Below are 13,008 nucleotides of genomic sequence, written 5' to 3' on the forward strand. Positions count from 1 at the left end.
GGATGTTTTTCAGCAGCAGGGACTGGGTAACTAGTCAGGATTGAGGGAAAGATGAATGCAGCAATGTACAGAGACATCGTTGATGAAAACCTGCTCCAGAGCGCTCTAGACCTCAGACTGGGGCAAAGGTTCACCGTCCAACAGGACAACAACCCTAAGCACACAGCCAAGATAACATAGGAATGGCTAGGGGACAACTCTGTAAATGTCTTCGAGTGGCCCAGCCAGAGCCCAGACTTGAACCCAATTGAACATCTCTGGAGATATCTGAAAATGGGTGTGCCCAGACGCTCCCCATCCAACCTGATGGAGTTTGAGAGGTCCTACAAAGAAAAATGGGAGAAACTGCCCAAAAATAGGTGTGCCAAGCTTGTACGTAGCATCCTACTCAAAAAGACTTGAGATTGTATATAGTGCCAAAGGTGCTTAAACATTGAAGCAAAGGCTGTGAATAGTTATGAACATGGGATTTTTTTTTTTAAATAAATTGCAAAGATTTCAAACGAAAATCTTCAACGTTGTCATTATGGGGTATTGTTTGAGAAAATTTGAGGAAAATCCATTTTGGAATAAGACTATAACATAACAAAATGTGGAAAAAGTGAATACTTTCCTGATGCACTGTATCTATGATACAAAATATACATCACCCGTCCATTTGCAGACATATTACCACAATGTGGCTTCTGGTAAAACAAGAAAATCCAGAAGGCTTCACTCCAAATCACTTTAGCAACTCTGGGCGTTCCAAACAAGATGGTTGTGAAGATAGGAGTACATGCCAAACAATGTGGGTGAAGAAGCGTGACTGGAATAGCTATTTTGTCTACCGCAGTGTCTATTTGCCAGTCATGTGTCTTCTGTCCTTGTATTTCCAGTTTAGTAGCATATTTGAAGTCAGGGTACCTACCTGTTTGCTTTGTTTAATTATTTTATAATAAGATATACCCAGAAGCAAACAGTATTACCGCCCTTTCGAAGAGAACAAAATGAATCACCATAGACTAAAAACATTTTTAAAAAAAGCCGCACCCTAAGAGCCTCTTGAACTGTTTGTGGTAATCCATTACCTGAAGGGAAATACACCTCAACAGTAATCTTTTTATTAGAGTTGTCTCCTCCACACAGAAATTAATGTCTATAAAAAATTTTATGGAAAGGCTAAAAAAAATCTAGATCAATGCCAGATACGATAATATCGGGCAAACATGTAATAGCTCCACTTTAAAAAATAGTTGCAAAGCTTAATGCCTGGTACACACTAACAGTTTTTTTTTTTTAGTTCAACCAGCGATCAGAGCTGCTGTACTAACCATTGGACCTCCCCCGCTGAGCTGTTGTGTTCTGACAGTGCTCTTAGCTGGAGCTGCTGGTTTTCGAAGTATGCATGTCGGCCAGAAGAGGACTAAACGGACAGCTTCTGTCGCACCGACTGAAATATGCACGGGCCGAATGTCAGACAGTTTTTATTGAACCAGTTGATGTCTCCTTACATTCGGCCCGTGTATACGGGGCTTAAATCTCAGAAGGAAAACTAACTGAATCTTTATTCGTTGCATATACAATTAATATACTGTAATTAAATAGGTTAGCCATGGATGAAATTAGGATCTTTGTATAAGGATATCATCAGTTTATTTGTCTGAAGGAAGACAGTTTCCTGAAAAAATGTTCCAGGTCTTTTTTTATGATGACATCATAGTTGAATATTTGGCATTGCGCTTGCTTGCATATACAGTCAGACCAAATATAAGTAAATTGCTGTTAGCTCCAAACACAAAAGACAGACAACTGTGCAATCCACAAAACATGGGTCTCAATATTCTAAAACGGAATATTGTTGATTGCAATCCTCACTAAGGTGTAAGAGAAACAAATACAGTAATAAGCAACTTGATATATAAATTGCTCAAAAAAAATGAAAGGAACACTTTGAAAACACATCAGATCTCAATGGGGGAAAACATCATGCTAGATATCTATACTGATATGGACTGGGTAATGTGTTAGGCAGTGCTATTTTTCTTAGAGAATAGGGGCAGGAACTCTGAGTTACTTCTTGTCTCATCCACCTACCCACCTCCGAGCACCATCCCTTAGTTCCACCCCCCGTCCCCCCTCCTTTTTAGCGAATACAGAACCAAGTATCATGTTGTGGTGATAAGTAATTTGTATGGAATTTGGTAATAACAAATAGACCAACAGACCCTTCCCAACAACAATAAATTCCACCAGCAACAAAGAACCCTAACAACAATAGATCGCGGCACAAATTTCCCAGGATTAATGGACTCTCTTGCAGCCAGCGACAGTAGACCCCCTTCCTCAATAGTAGATCCCTTCCAGCAACAATTAACCCCACAGCAACAAAAGCCCAGCAGCAACAATAGACCCCCCCCCCCCAGCAACAATAGACTGCCATGCAAAAATAGATGCGCTCCAGGAAAATAGATCCCCCAGCAGCCAGCAAAAATAGACCCCTCCTCAATAGTATATCTCTTTCAACAACAATTGACCCCCCCCCCCCCAGCAACATAAGCCCTCTCCCCCAGCAGCATTCAGTGCTGGAGGTGCCACGTTCCTGCTGAAAAAAAACCCTGGTGTTAGGAATGAAAGGATGCCACATCGTTTGATGGAAATGAAAATTATTAACCTACAGAGGGCTAAATTCAAAGATACAGCAAAAATCAAAGTGGAAAAAATGATGCAGCAGGCTAGTCCATTTTGCTGAAATTTCATTGCAGCAACTCAAAATGGTACTCAGTAGTTTGTATGGCCCCCATGTGCTTTTATACATGCCTGACAATGTTGGGCATGCTCCTAATGAGACGACGGATGGTGTCCTGGGGTATTACCTCCTAGATCTGGACCAGGGCATCACTGAGCTACTAAACAGACTGAGGTGCAACCTGGCAGCGTTGGCTGGACTGAAACATAATATCCCAGAGATGGTCTATTGCAGAGGTGTCCAAACTTTTTTCAAAGAGGGCCAGATTAGATGAAGTGAACATGCGTGAGGGCCGACATTTGAACCATTAAAATAAATATACACACACATATATACACAGACACACACACACACACACACACACATACACACATACACACACACATATATACACACACACACACACACACACACACACACATATATCACACTTACAGAAACAGGCAGTGGGATTGTAGAAGTGACACCTCCTCATCAGCTCCATACATACACACATACATACATACACACATGTACATACATACACACACACACACATACACACACACACACACACACACACACACATACATACACACACACACATACAAACACACACACACACATACATACATACATACATACATACACACACCACACATACATACATACATACACACACATACACATATACACACACATACACATATACACACACACATATATCACACTTACAGAAACAGGCAGTAGGATTGTAGAAGTGACATCTCCTCGGTCAGCTCCACAAGATCCTCGGTCGGCTCCTACAGGTGGCTGTGTGCGGTGAAGGAGAGCAGGCGAGAAGGCATGCAATTTTCAAATTCATTCTGCACTCCCACGCGGTCGTGGGTGGCGCCGGGCAAATAGAGCCGAACGGGGGGGCGGAGTGGGACTCAGCGGCACTCGGGAGCAGCCGAGCTGCAGAGGGAGGCCAGAGGCCCCACCCCTGAGCCATCTTATCGGGCGGGGATGTGAGGAGTCTCAGAGAGAAAGGCATTGACAAAAGTCAGCAGTGTCTCAGGGGGCCATATAAAACTAAGGGTAGGGCCGCAACTGGCCCGCGGGCCGGACTTTGGACATGACTGTGTTAGCCTTTTGCGAGAGTGACCCAGATTTATTTGATGGTGTGTACAATAAGTTACTTGATAGTGATTTTATTAATCAGTTTTCAGTTGCAATGAATGCTACTTTAGATGGTTGATTAAGACTTTCAATATAGATCAGCCTTTGTCTTCTCTGGAGAGGAATCTCCTTATCTTTGGAGGACCAAAGATGTTTAAGTTGGGGGAGGATGTAGCCTGGTCGCACGGCTGGTATTGTTCAAACTGTTATTCATTATTAAAGTTCTGCAAAGACAGTGATTTTGGAATTATGGGAGATATAGTTCCGGGGGGAGCCAGGATCATAGACTGCTATGTAGAGAGACTCTTCTCCCAGGGAGCAGTGTGATGCTCAGAGCCTGCTGGGAGTGTCTTTATAAAGGGGGGCAGGATCCAGTTCGCTTTCTTGCCTCAAGGACAGCATGCTGTAAAGAAGGGGGAAGAGCTGCCGCGGATCGCAGAGGAGTAGGTTGGAGGCCTAGTGGAGGAAACTAGAGCTGAAGCAGGCGGTGTGAGTGCTCGGAGGAGTCTCGGTAGTGTGACCGATTGGAAGGTCATCTGACAGGCTAAGGGAGACGCTGAGCAGAGCGGAGCCTGGTTGCAGCGGAGAGCGGAGTTCCCGGTTTGGGTGAGAGACATCCAGTATCTACATCTGCACTAATCACAGACTTAGGCTGAGTCATGGCAGGACTGCCAAACTGTTAAAAAGGCAATATGGAAATATAGATATACCACTGGACACTGCAGTCATATATATAGTGAGAGGTGGGTGAACTAGGCCTCAAGCCCTCTGTCCAGTCCGAGGCTGTTAGTCTGTTGAGACACATCAACATCTGTTTTACATTTGTTTCTGTGGATTACAATTATTGACTACTTTGGGGATCACAGTTCATCATCATCACCTTTATTGGATTACACTTACTTTCCTTGGATTTTTTGGGGATTCCTTACCGGTGAATACTAGTGAGGCCTCACTCTTCAGGGGACTATTGCAGTTCAGTATAAAGGGGACCCCCGTTAGGAAACAGAGTGCTCTCTGATAGTAGATCTAGTATTGTTATACTGTTTATTCTACATTAATCATTAAGTGTGGTCATTCTTTATCTGTGATCACTCTCTAAGTATATTTAAACATTCAGTGTGTTTTTATTGTTGCCAAACGCAATCCTCTAGTATATATATATATATATGCATTTATTTACATATATATGTGTGGCTTGTGTTCCAGATCCTGAGTGCTAAACTATACTCAAATCCTTGGTTGGGAACTCAGGATTTACCTCGTTGGCAACCCTTGCATTATTTATGATTCTGTTTGTATACTTTTGTTTATTTCTAATTCAAAAGCAGTTAACTTGTTCTTACACTGCAATATTTGTGGTTTTAATCATTCAATATGACAGAACAAATAGTGTAAGTTGGGTCAGAGCAGGCTCAGGGCGAAAGAAGTGAAGAGGATACCCATGCATTAAGCTACTCCTTTGGGGGCAGGGCAACAGTAGGGATGCCAGAGCAGAGAAAAACTCATCCAACGACCAATGAACATTTTAACTTGAAATCCCTGCCCTCCATAGCCAATCCTTGTATGGATGTATACATGTGAAAGCCTCAGTCAATGCCGCTCTTCAGGCCATGCCACCTGGCATGTTTCGCTCCACCCATTGGGGCTCAATCAAGGGCTCATTCACATGTGCACTTCCCTTTGAAGAGCAATCCTCTGATCACTCTTCAGAGGGCATGTGACAGATGGTGAAGAGGTGTCTGACCGCCTGATTTACCCCTGTAAATGCCTCACTTCTGCACCACAATGACATGCTTTGCACATGGTTGCGGTGCTTTTGCGGTGTGGCCCCATAGACTTGCATTAGTTGTGTTCAATGGCGGAGGTAACACCCACCAAAATTCATTTTTGCAACAGCTATGAAGCACATTATTGCAGCCACAGCATGTGTATAGCAGGTGGTTGGGGGGGGGTAAAATTGCAGCTCAACCGCCTGGTTTTGCGTCCCCTAGCCATATTTGTGAAAGAAGCCTCGTTTAAACTTGTACGTAGAGTCTGAGCAGTATTTTTCGAAAGGGGTCAGCTGTCTTCCATACTCTGAAGGATTAGCTATAGATTGTAGAAAAAGATGTAACTGCAAAGCGCTCCAAAAGGGGAGCCCAAAAATATCCCCCCCTATCCGTCAGTTTCTCTATCGTGGGCCACCTATTTTCCCTCAAAAAATGTGACGCCTGAAACCTCCCATCTTCTCTCATACATCCAAAAGGGCGTTTCTCAAGACCCGCTGGAAACAGGGGATTTCCCAAAATAGGGAATAGGGGAGATCTATTCATTTGACCCAGGATCTGAGGACCAACCTGTGAAATTTTTTTTAAGGTGTTACCAATAGTTGGGTGTGTCCTCAGATCCATTGGCAATTAATCAAAACACCAGGCCCCTCTGTTTAGGGGTATCTCTGTTTGTGACTGTTCCAGCTGTACCCATAATTTACTTTCATTTTGTCTACACCAGTCTAATTGTCTACAGAGATGGAAGGCTTGATAATATTTATATACATCTGGTAATGCCACTCCTCCAAATTTTTTCGGTAAGGTTAAAGCGGAGTTCCACCTAAAACAAAAAAAAAATACATAAAAATACCCCCGGGACAGTCAGGGCTAGTGCATTCCACAATGGATAGCCTCTGAACTGTCCCGGGTTGCACTTACCTTTTAGAAGAAATACTTACCTTGAAAATGTATTGTCCAGCGCTGCCATCTCAGGTGTGGGCAGCTGAAGCCAGCGCGATCCTCTTCTGCGTCCTCTTCGGTCCCACGATGCACTGCACCGGCCCCGCCGTCACTTCCGGGGCTGCAGCGTCATCGCTGCACAGCTTCTGGGCATGCCCAGAAGCTGTTTAGCAAGGTATGACACGCCTGCACCGTAACTGACGTCGGGGCCGGTGCAGGCGCATTGATTCCTGGGAGCGATGACGCTCAGCTCCCAGGAATCATTGCAAGCTAGGAAGTGACAATTCACCATGGCCGCCGAGGGGAGGAAGAGGAAGTAAGGTAAGTATATTATCTTCTAAAACAAGGTAAGTAAAAAAAAAAATTGCGATTATCCAGTTGTTTTTCAGGTGACCCGGAGCAAGAAGATGGACCGAAGTCAAATTTTAGGGTGGAACTCTACTTTAATAACTTGCGTGATAGTCTAGGTTTCTTTTTTGCCCATACAAATCTAGTATATAATATATGAATTTGTCTAAAATATTTGACTGGAATCTTGATTGATAATGTTTGGAACAAATACAAGAATTTCGGCAGTATAGTCATCTTTAGTAAGTTGCATCTACCAAACCAGGAATGTATTCCTGTGTTCCATTTTTCCAATAGTGATTTTATCATATTCAAAAGGGGAGGAAAAATTTTTTCATACACTTGTTTCATATCAGAAGATATAAAGGTGCCCAAATATTTTATTGCTTTCTTTGCCCATCTAAACTTGAAATTTTGTTTCAAGCTTAGCAAGGTAGAGGAGGGAATCCTAATTCCCATTGCTTCCAACTTATCAAAATGTATTTTCGTATTAGATAATAGTTCATATTGTTCAACCTCTTTCAACAAATTCGGAAGTGATATCTCAGGTTTGGTAAGCGAGAAAAGCAAGTCATCTGCATATGCAGAGACTTTATATTGCCGATTATAGCTCTCCACGTCCGTTCTGTCTAATCCTGCAAAGGAAAGGCTCTAGTGACAATATGAACAGGAGAGGGGACAGGGGGCATCCCTGTCTCGTCCCATTTTTAGTAGGGAAGGGGTCCGACAGTACTCCGTTGACTTTAGCTTGGGCCCAAGGTGTAGTGTAAATAGCTTGAATCCATTGCATCATGCTCTTTCCTAATCCAATATGTTTAAGGGTGGAAAACATGAATACCCAGTTTATCCGATCAAACGCTTTATCTGCCCTATGTAGTAGATTCAATATTTTCATAGTATTATCTTTCGCCTCTCTGTGGGACAAATCCCACTTGATCCAAATGTATCAGAGTATTTATATGTTGTGGCAGTCTATTCGCTATGATTTTTATAAATAACTTCAGGTCCACATTCAACAATGAAATTGGTCTGAAGTTACCACACAGTGTTAGATCCTTCCCTTCTTTAGGAATAACTGAGTATCTCTACAGAAAGTTGATTATTTCCCTACCTCATTGAACAATTTCGTCCGGCGAGGCCCCAGGACCGGTAAAAAGGTTTTATAATGCTGCAACGTTAGACCATAAGGTCCTGGGGCTTTGCCCAACTTCATTGATCCAATAGCCCGTTGGAATTCCATTAAAGTTATTTTAGAATCCATTTCCTCTCTCAATTCTCTAGTCAGTGTTGGTATATTTGACATCGAGATGTATTCATCAATCTTTGATTTATCTACCTTACCCTCTGGTAAATTATATAAGGCTGAGTAGAAATCTCCGAACGTCTGTGCAATTTGTTTAGGGAGCATTACTTTCTTTCCCTTAGGAGACATAATCTGAGGAATGTATCTAGTTCTCTCCATTTCCTTAGCTGCTCTAGCCAGCATTATCCCACATTTGTTACCTGATTCGTAGCCTGCCTTGTGGCTCCTTTGCAGAGCCGCTTTGGCTCTGTATTGCATCAAATCAGTAATTTGTTTACGTGTGGCGTTTGCTTTTTTCTCCAAATCTATGGATGGTACCTGCTTGTGATCTTTCTCTATCTCATATAAGGTAGCAAGGAGTGATTCTATAGAAGTATGATAGGGTAATTGGCGCTGCCAATAATTTTGAAGAATATATATATATATATATATATATACAGGGGAGTGGTATATCTAAAAAATGCAAGGACGATGTATGAAAATGTGATAACAATAGTATAAATAAAGGTCCTTATATATACCCAATGGTTTCAATGTAATGCCACAGTATGTATTCTAACCAACACTTAATGAACTTCTAGCATTAATAAATAATTAATTAATCATAAACCAATAAAATGAAGCAACATAAATAAATAAAATGTGTGCAGTGTCAACAGGCAATAAATATATCTCAACCGGTGGAAAATAGGTGAATCTAAAAATAAATAAATAATTATAGTGGCTGGTGTAAATAAAAACACTAGGTGGCAGTGTTGATAAAAGATATAAAGTGTGGATATCCAAATAAAACAATGGTAAAGTGATAAACCGTGCCAAGTGGTATATTAATATCAGAAGAAAAATGTCAAATGCCAAAAAAGTGAGATAATGGATATTCAAGTGAAAATCAATATGTAAAATAAATATTAAAAATTAAATATCGTGCCAAGTGAAGGTAAAATAGTTTGGGATCTATAAAAACACTTTTAGGAATTCCAAGAGTAAATATACACAAATAGTTAAATAGTCCGTAATAAAAGTGAAAAAAGTCCACAAATATTGATCACTGACGTGCCTACGCTCTACGCGTTTCTTCATCATCCTGATGACGTCAGCTTGATGACGAAACGCGTAGAGCGTAGGCACGTCAGTTCCGCCCTTTGAGACGCACATCCGGTTGCTGAGACGCACGGCGTCCGGAAGTACCGCTATACGAGGGGTTCGCGGTCCCTACCTGCTTACGGACACTGTATCTTTATTTTAAATGTGAGTACTTCATGTTAATTGTTTAATAAATGGACACATTTTACGGTACATCACTATATTAGTGTTTTCTATCCATATAATCTCGGACATCATTCCTAACACTCTGGAGCGCTGCCCAAGATCCCATACCACATCGCTTGCCTAATTACCTTATTACTGGAAGGAGGAAGTGCATTTGATCCCAGAAGGAGTGGAGAGGCTCACCGCAGTTTTTTCGGGGAACACCCCATTAATCCAACGCTGGTTACCCCTGTAGGGGTGCCGCTCTCTGGTGAGTGCGGGTTATATAGGAAGGGGATCACGGAAATTCCCTCACCCGACACCCACAACCTGATCCATCACTGGGAAGCACCCCCTCCATCCATGAAAACTTCTTCTGGCACTTTATAGCACACTATTGTTGCACTACTTTGGAAGATCATTATATTGATCAATATTTGTGGACTTTTTTCACTTTTATTACGGACTATTTAACTATTTGTGTATATTTACTCTTGGAATTCCTAAAAGTGTTTTTATAGATCCCAAACTATTTTACCTTCACTTGGCAGGATATTTAATTTTTAATATTTATTTTACATATTGATTTTCACTTGAATATCCATTATCTCACTTTTTTGGCATTTGACATTTTTCTTCTGATATTAATATACCACTTGGCACGGTTTATCACTTTACCATTGTTTTATTTGGATATCCACACTTTATATCTTTTATCAACACTGCCACCTAGTGTTTTTATTTACACCAGCCACTATAATTATTTATTTATTTTTAGATTCACCTATTTTCCACCGGTTGAGATATATTTATTGCCTGTTGGCACTGCACACATTTTATTTATTTATGTTGCTTCATTTTATTGGTTTATGATTAATTAATTATTTATTAATGCTAGAAGTTCATTAAGTGTTGGTTAGAATACATACTGTGGCATTACATTGAAACCATTGGGTATATATAAGGACCTTTATTTATACTATTGTTATCACATTTTCATACATCGTCCTTGCATTTTTTAGATATACCACTCCCCTGTATATATATATATATTCTTCAAAATTATTGGCAGCGCCAATTACCCTATCATACTTCTATCAATTTTGATATAGTTTTTACTATATTTTTGGGGTAGGCTGCAGCCAATTCAGTAACCAGATCCATTTGCGCGGAATTTTTTCTTTCAAGGAGTGATTCTAGTTGTTTTTCCCTCTCTCTTTTTATTCTAGATCCATGTTTGATTAATATCCCTTTAATTACTGTTTTGTGTGCTTCCCACAAGATTCCTGTCTCACATTCGGGTGTATCATTAGCTTGAAAATAATAGTTTAATTATTTTAAGACATCTTCTCTTACCTCCGGGATCTAAAGTAGACTTAAAAAAAATGTAAACAGTGTTCTGTAGGGATGATCGAACTTTTGAAAAGTTTGGTTCGACCAGAACACCCGAACTTCCCGAAAGTTCGGGTCTGGATTCCAGAACCCCATTGAAATCAATGGGACCCGAACTTCGGTAATCAAAAAACACCATTTTGAAGCCCTAAAACCCCAAAAATGCCCCTAAAAAGTGCCTAGGGTTCTGGGTCAATCGCCCAGAAAATGCCCAGGTGTGTTGTTGCAGGCGTTTTTTTGGGCATTTTCTGGGCGTCTTTGGAGGCAGGCATAACATCTGAACTTCTGTATAGGGGTATATATACACACACACACATATATGTATATATACACATACACACATATAGGTGTGATAGGAGCGGAGCCCTATGCCTGCAAATAATTTCATTAGCGCAGGCATAGGGTTCTGCTACTTTCACACATGTGTGTATGTGTATGTATACATATATGTGTGTGTGTATATATACCCCTACACAGAAGTTCAGATGTCATGCCTGCCTCCAAAGACGTCCACAAAAAAGCCCAATAAACGCCTGCAACAAAAACGGCCAGGTGTGACAGGAGCGGAGCCCTATGCCTGCTCTACTACAATTCTAAGACAAACAATCTTTTTTCTATGGCGGTCACCCTGACATGGAAGAGTTTCGTCACCCTGCCATAGCAGTCAGAGTCAGTTCACCCTACACTACGGTGACCCTGACACTTAACACTTTCCCTACAGAAACTATATTATTGAATCTAACTATAGTGGTATATAAAACACTAGATATCCCTTTCCTCACACTAATAATAGCTAAATGACACTTTTGAAGCAGGAGTAACAGAACTGCTTCCACTCTCTTCCACAGCCCCTGTACTACAGTGCTAGAGATTTGGCGGGGCTATGTTATATACTGGGGGGCGTATTCACTACTGATTGGCCTCTGGACCCCCTAGTCACTCCAATCACATTCCTAGCATCCTCCTGCCCCCTCAATTGGCTTTTACTGATGGTTCTAGTCCAATCACGGGCTTTTAAAGCCCAGTTCCTGTCCCATTGCATTTTGGTTGGTTCTGGTTGCCGAATTCCGAACTTTTTCCACAAAAAGTTCGGAATTCGGCCGAATTTCGAACAGTCAATGTTCGGGTCGAACCGATGGTCGACCCGAACCGTTCGATCATCCCTAGTGTTCTGTGCTTTAAAAGCACAAGGCATCACTGGCCAGATCTGACATTTTGTGCACAATAATGCAGGGTAAAAATGTATTGAAATTTGGCCAGTTGAGCAGAAAGCAGCCTAATTCCGGTGTGTGTAACACCCTCTAGCTAAGTGTGCTAGATGTAAATAGGTTTGTTAGTGTAGAAAATATGTTTGGCTGAGGGCCAGGATTGAGTTGAATCTGGGTCAGAGTTGATTGACTCAGGGAGGCTGGATGACTCAGCAAGCAGCATCTCTGGTGCCTCCCCCTGTTTTCTGGAACCTTCAAGAAACTTCCAGATGCAGTGGGGTGAAGGCTAGGAGGGGCTGTTTGGCATATTTATGAGGGCCCCAGCCAATCCCCAGCAGAAAGGAGCAGGAAGGGGGCAGGCCACCTCATAAATAGGCATGAGTCATGCCAGCAGGGGCAGTCAGTGGAAGATGGAGACAGAGTGCTGAGGAGGCTGTCGGTGGCCCTTGAGAGCGCCTTCTAGTCTGGGGGGGTGACTTCGGGCTTGGAGCTTTGCTGGAGGGACCCTCTACAACACACAGTGGAATTTTCTTTCCTGGAGGCACGTGAGCAGGTGTGAGGAAAGCAGGAGCAGGCCAGCATGTCTGGGAGATCTCCTGAGAAGTCAGCTGGGTGGGCTGGTGAGTCTGCGGTCTGGGAGGACTATGGAGAGAGCGTCAGTTTAGGAGGACTGTGAAGAAGTTAGCCAGGAGGGCTAGTGAAAGTGGCAGCTGCAGCCAGGGGGGCTGGCAGTGCCTGAAGAGGTGGAGCTGGGTTCAGTAGCCACAGGGATGTATGCTGGACATTGATTTCTCTCTACACACCAATGGAGCCTGAGGTTCCTGCCTATACCAGGCTATTTCTCTAAATTTAAGTGCTGTGTCAGATTAACTATCAGTGTGCCAGTGGAGTACTGCAAGCACGTGAGTACTGCAAGCACGTGAGAAGCAGAGG

This window comes from Pelophylax lessonae (assembly GCF_965119305.1).
Source record: "Pelophylax lessonae genome assembly, chromosome: 10".
Taxonomy (NCBI): Eukaryota; Metazoa; Chordata; class Amphibia; order Anura; family Ranidae; genus Pelophylax; species Pelophylax lessonae.